The sequence below is a fragment of the Ictidomys tridecemlineatus genome, chromosome 12 (genome assembly GCF_052094955.1).
Source record: "Ictidomys tridecemlineatus isolate mIctTri1 chromosome 12, mIctTri1.hap1, whole genome shotgun sequence".
In the NCBI taxonomy this organism is placed as follows: domain Eukaryota; kingdom Metazoa; phylum Chordata; class Mammalia; order Rodentia; family Sciuridae; genus Ictidomys; species Ictidomys tridecemlineatus.
This window is the reverse complement of record NC_135488.1, coordinates 32,676,772-32,682,872: the sequence shown is the minus strand read 5'-3', so window position 1 is coordinate 32,682,872 and position 6,101 is coordinate 32,676,772. Positions and strand designations below refer to the sequence as shown.

The following is a 6,101-nucleotide window of genomic DNA, read 5'->3' as shown; positions in this document are numbered from 1 at the left end:
GACATAATTCTGAGTCCCAACCTAGGCACTCCAGCTGTCTTTGCCACACCTGGCCTGTTTGGGCTCTGGCTCTTGCTCTTTTCTTTCATGTGCATGTGTTTTGAGGTTTTGAGTTTCTCCCACTGAAGAACTGCAGCTGTAGCAGGGTAGAGCTCATGAGGGTGACATTCTGAGACACATCCAATTCCATCAGGACTGTTAACTGGGGTGATGCTGGAACACAGTGATGAGTGAACACATGGGAGGTGGTTGGACCCACCTTGCCTCTGAGTGCCTTCCTTTCAGGACAGGAATGTAGGGATGGGAGCCCCTGGCGTGGGATGCTTTGCACAAGGCGTGACCATGGGCTCTCTTTCCTGGCAAAAATGGCTCCAATCAGCATGGAGAGCACTGTCATTCCTGGTGGCTAACAACAGCCCTGGACCCCAGAAAGGAACCCACACTCAAGATTAACGTCCGAGTGTGCGTGTCCTCGAAAAAATGAGGTCTCCTGATCCCAGGTGCAAAGGGGTAAGTCCTCTAACTCCAGGGGCCATGAAGGGACATCTGAGTTTCCCTTGTCCTTCTTTCCCTCTCTGAACCCATGGTGTCCTCACACTAACCACAGTTAGGACCCTGGCCTCATTCCCCAGTTGGGATCATTAGACTCCATAAAGGACAGTCTCTAAGATGCTCAGTAAACCACCACCCTCTGCACAACCCATAACCCTATTCACCCAAGAGGCAAGAGGATTTCTATTCAGGAAAACCAGGAAAGGGAGAGCCTTTCTCAAGGACACAAGGACATTAGTGAGTGAGGGAGTGATTAATGGATGGAGAACTATTTCCACCACCAACTTCCAGGAGCATATATGGCCCTTTGGGCACAGGTACGGACCCTTTTTTTCCAATCAAGTTTTTCAGAGAAGTGAGGCTGCCTTCTAGATGGCACCTCCACACTAAGGGGGTCTCCTACTTCTTCCACATGTATATATTGCAACGGGCCTCCCACTGTGCATCTGAGAACACTCTGTGGGCATCTGTAGCCTTTCAAGACCCCAGAAACCATGCGGGCACCCCAGCACCAGCAGAGCATTTGTGCACATCACAACAATCACCCCGGGTGAGAACTCTCCATTCCACTCTGTACTATGCCCTGCCATCTGTACTGATCAGTCCAACCCCTCTCCTTCCTGTTTCTTGATTATACTACCATGGTTCCCACACATGGATGCCAGGGTGCTTGTGGACCCCCAACCATTTGGGTTCCAGGAACAAATGCCACAGTGGAATGTGTTTGCGAACTTCTGGATGACGGGAAGTCCCACCCTCCAGGTTTTCATCTTCAATGTAATGAGTGCAGAGGGAGCCAGGAGGGCTCTGTCAGGTAGAGAGGTGGGAGCTGATGGAGCCTCAACTAAGTGCCCAGGACTCTGGGTTCAGAGCTGGTGTTATGTGGAATTGTTGAGAGATGTGACGAAAACCCAGCTCACTATATGCAGAGACAGCAGATGCCCTCACGTGGTCAGGCTGCTGTGCTTCTCAGAGCCCCAAGATGTTCCACAGGTGTGGAGGTGGGGAACCCACGTGCCAGCCCAGGCTGCTCCTGAGCACCTCTACCTGGATTCGAAGCACGTGACTCTGCATCAGAGTCATCACATCAATGTATCCAGGCCCCCCACCCCAAAAGTTCTCTCAGAGACACTGAAGTTCAACTGGCTCTGGATTTGACCTTTTCTCTGGGATTCTGGGGGCCCATTAATTAGGAGGTCACAACAATTCTCAGCACACAGGCTGAGCCTACTGAGATCCCAGGAGTATCCAGGCATTGCTTCTATTTATAGTCCATCATGACCCACGACACTGTGGACACGTATTGCACTCACTAAAGAAACCACCAGGCCCAGGGCCTTCGTGCCACTGGCCTGCAGAGATCTGGAGGAGCAGGCAACCTATAGGCTGCGTGGAACCAAAGACCCTAGATCCTGAGATCTGAGCTGGACACACAGGTCATGTGCACACAGTCACCACTGTCACTGAGAGTGCAATTGAAACACCCGCAGAGTTAGCAGTGGACCTGGTATGCCCACGAGTGAGGGTGATCTGCATTTCTTGAAAATGATCGTGTCCAGAGAAAGGCAAATTTTGTAGGATTTCACTTATCTCAGATTCTCAATTATCAGGTTCATAAAAAGTAAATACCATGTTCTTTTCCTAGGCCTCAAGGGCACTAGAATTCAGCATTGATGGCAAGAGTATGTCCACGTGAGTTCTGGAGATGCATGGTGGTGACGCCTATACACCAACATGAACATGCTTAATGCCACTCAACTGTGTACTCCAAAATGGTTTAATTACAAAACGGATGTTTGGTGTCAATTACCACAATGTAAACACTTGGGAGACTGCTGATTGACTTATCTTAGCATAGTTTGTGTTGTATTGGCACTGGGTAATTCATAGCACAGATTTTATTTCTCAAATTTGGGAGGCTGGAAGACCAAGACCGGGGGCCAACTTGTAAGAACGTTCTTGTTGTGTCCTCCTGGGCAAGCAGGTGAAAGAGGGACAAGGGCTGATTTGAGAAGCCCTTTCCCAGGGAAGGAGAATCCATGGCCTAAGCACGTCTTCAAGTTCCCACCCACTAACACATCATAATGCAGAGACAGCATAGAATGACAGCCCATGCTCCCCAGAACATCCCAACTTTTGGCATGAGTCCATTTCTGCAACATTTCACAAGTCATGATTTTGGATAAGACAAGAGTTAAGCTGAACACATGGGGAGCGGGCTCCCTTCTCGTCTGCTGCTTGCAGTGTTGCAGGTGGCCTTACAAGCCATCACTGAGGTTCTGCACAACAGCTCCGACTGCCCCCCATCACATCTCCATGAGGCTGACTCACACACAAGTCCTGAACACTCCCAAGCCCAGAAACCAGAAATGTTACAAGAAATCCAAGGGAGATTTGTTCAAAGTCAGTCCAAAACACCTGTCCACACAGGCTCAAGTCCCTTACAAAAGTGCCCGAGTATTTGCATTTAAACCCTGCATATCTTCTTCCTGTAGCACTTCCATTATCTCCAGATGACTTCTGACACCTAATACAATGAAAGGGCAGTGTGATTCTCTGTAACACTGTAAGATCCAGGAAACAATGAGGAGAGAAGTATCTGTCCAGAGAGACACAACTCCTTTCCTAATAGTTTGGATTTCCAGCTGGTGGGGATCATGGATGCAGAAGAATGGGTGCAGGGCCAACTGCACTTTCTTGCTTTGCATTGAGGGGAGGAAACACTGCAGCCAGAATGAGGGCTTCTAGGAGCTGATATCCTTCAATTCAACATCTGGACACATCTGACCTTCAGGCTGGAAGACTTTCTAGCAGGGGATCCAAGGACTTGCCTACTGTGGAAGGAATCCAAAAGAATAACTTACTTTAAAGGACATCAAAGAGGTTCAGGAGGGAGGGAGCCAACCCAATTGTCTAGACCACTTTTAGAGGTCAGGGGGTGGGTTCCAATGCAAAACACCGCAGTCCCATGGAGAATTCTGCAGTGTGTTGGTGATTAAGGAGAATGTGTGAATCCAGGGGTCACTAGGTCCTCTCAGCCATAAGGAGGGAACCTGCCATAAAGGAACTAGCACAAGGGTGCGAGGAATGCTCACTGGGGGGAGATCTGAAGGAAGGAAAGTGTACTCATTAGAAAAGTGTGCCCTGAAAATTCTTAGCCAGCCAAAAGTCGTGCGAACTTGTGTGGAAAAAGAGTCTTTGCACAGTGATGAAGCTAAGAGCTCACATGATGGAACACGGCATCAACTGGGACCAAATCCAATTTCTGATATTCTTGTAGGAAGAGGAGAGTCTGGACCCAGAGACCAGGGAGACTTGGGGATACAGCCTAAGTGAGGATGGAGTCAGGAGGGGATGCCCATATGGGAACCACAGATCGTGGGCAGCAGTAGGAGAGTGGGAAGGGCTGGGAGAGTTGGGGGGACAGTCCCCTTGAAACTTGGGAGGGGTTATGGAACTGGGACAGCCCAACACCTACTGTGATGAGCCTCTGGAGCTCAACGGAAGACACATCCTCTGTTGTCGGCCACCCAGTTGACAGAGTTTGGTTGCAGCAGCCTAGGACCCAGCTGAAGGTCTGAGTTGGCCATGCAGGTTGGATCTGGACCACAGACACCCTCATCAGAGACTGTAGGGTCTCAGCCCTGAGGCAAGACAAGCACCAAGTCAGGCCAGGTGGGGAAACGGCGAGGCACACACTCTGGGGGCTGGTGCCTGTGTTACTGGGAGCACTTCTGATCCCAATTCCCTGATCTGCTGCCAACACAGGCTACAGAGGAGGGTACAGGGACACAGACCACGGATCTGCCCCACTCAGTGGGCCCAGGCCAATACCACACCCAGCAGCCTCGTGCCATACCCAGTGAGTCTCGAAGCGGCCCCCTCTTCCCATCCTGAGAGCTCTTCCCTTCCTCATGTGCCACTAGCTCCCTACTGTCTCTGGCAATATCTACTCTGTGAGATGACAACATCCATGGGTACTGCTCTCTCATCCCAGGACAGTGTGGTCCCACACACCCTGGTGAAATGGGCCGCCTGGAAGCTGGACCTGGAGGTTGTTGAGGCTGAATGGCAGGTATGGTCCTCTGGCACTTTATTATTTAAGTTAAAAACACAAAAACAAAAACAAAAAACGGGTCTTGGTGCTCAAAAATGTTTGATTTGCATATTCTCATCCCCTAACCCCAATATTTTCATTATTTCCTCACATATGAAATCTTACTAGGAGAAAGTTAATTTCGTATTATACAAAGTTGATTGAAATAACATTGGTATAAATAATCAATCACCATACTTTCAATTTTTGTTCCGCTTTCCTCTTAGAAACCACATGGATACAAGAGAACAGAGGACAGACTCATGGAAATGCTTGAAATGACAAGAAGCTCCCACTCAAGCTCAGCATTTAGTCCTGGACAGGGTAAGACCAGGCCACTTTGACATCTGTTCCAAAGAGTCTACCAGACAGAATCCTCTGACTGATCCCTGACTGAGCCATAGGAACTGGCTAGAAAAGCCTTGACATCCTCAATACATTCTTCACTTCAGAATACTTGACAACCATTGATATCCATCTCTCGTTACCTTGTTCCCCAGCCAACCATTCTTCAACAAATTCAAAGGAGCAACTCATGCAAGCACACAGAGAGAGGTGTTCACTACACACATCCATGTGTGAAAAAGACAACTGGTATTTCTTGTTGGGGCTATTTCAAATGAAATCCCTTCTGCATGACCTCCACAAACAAAAGGAAAATATTTGTGAAATTCCCACATAGAAGAGAAGATACACTTGCCAAGGAGGCAGTGCCAAGAATTTTGACACTGCAAATGTAGAGTGTGTGTTTAGGAAGCAGTCACAGTTTCCATGAGAGAGTCCCATGAAATCAATTGGGAAGATCCATGCTCTAGCCCTACCATGCACGTGATGTGACTTGAAAGAGTCATTTAGTCTTAGTAACCATCATCACTAACCACTAAGTCAATGAATAAAGGTCCTCAGGTATCAAGCGACAAAATGTGGGATGAGCATGGATGAGGATGGGTGGGAGAATCCTCCCCCTCTAACACAATTAGAGAAGGATGTGCTGCCCTCAAGTGGCTGGGGGACCTGGGATCCTGCCACAGAGGGGGATTCCAAACCTCACATCCCCTGACCCAGGCCAGAAGACCAGGTAGAGTCCAAGGACCCTGGGGTGGCCCAATGGCAATAAAGGTCAAAAGGAACTAGGGATCTGCCTGGACCCTCAATCCCCTACTCTGAGCAGGGCTGCATGACGAGGCCAGAGGCCATCCACAGCAATCTGCCTTTATAGGAAAACAGGGACTGCAGGCTGCCTCTGGCTCACTGAATCAGGGTGGTATTTTCATAAAGCAAGACCACTTCCTCACATTTGACCAGCAGCTCATGCGCTGACAGCACAATGGCTGGCTTGACTCAGGCCCTGAGAAATAAAATAGAAAATTCATAGCAAACACATCTTTAGCTCTTCCACATCATCAGGGGGTGCGATTCATTTCCGTCAACAAAGGGGTATGAAATGGTGTCT

General features: G+C 49.0%; 1 protein-coding gene and 1 pseudogene across 3 annotated transcripts in view; both read right to left on the bottom strand.

Annotated features, from left to right (window-relative positions):
- Positions 1–2,311: 2,311 nt before the first annotated feature.
- LOC144369181 (mitoregulin-like) overlaps positions 2,312–6,101 on the bottom strand; it is an 83,160-nt gene continuing 79,370 nt past the window's right edge. For both annotated transcript variants that reach the window (XM_078028328.1, XM_078028329.1), the window contains 2 exons: positions 4,031–4,196; positions 2,312–3,386 (listed from right to left, as the gene is read on the bottom strand). The gene's annotated coding sequence lies outside the window, so the exon portion shown is untranslated. The remainder of the gene's footprint in view (positions 3,387–4,030; positions 4,197–6,101) is intronic.
- LOC144369179 (mitotic checkpoint serine/threonine-protein kinase BUB1-like) overlaps positions 2,312–6,101 on the bottom strand; it is a 79,731-nt pseudogene continuing 75,941 nt past the window's right edge. Inside the window, exons 30-31 of the transcript XR_013428671.1 lie at positions 4,031–4,196; positions 2,312–3,386 (exon numbers count right to left, since the gene is read on the bottom strand). The product of XR_013428671.1 is annotated as a mitotic checkpoint serine/threonine-protein kinase BUB1-like (transcript). The remainder of the gene's footprint in view (positions 3,387–4,030; positions 4,197–6,101) is intronic.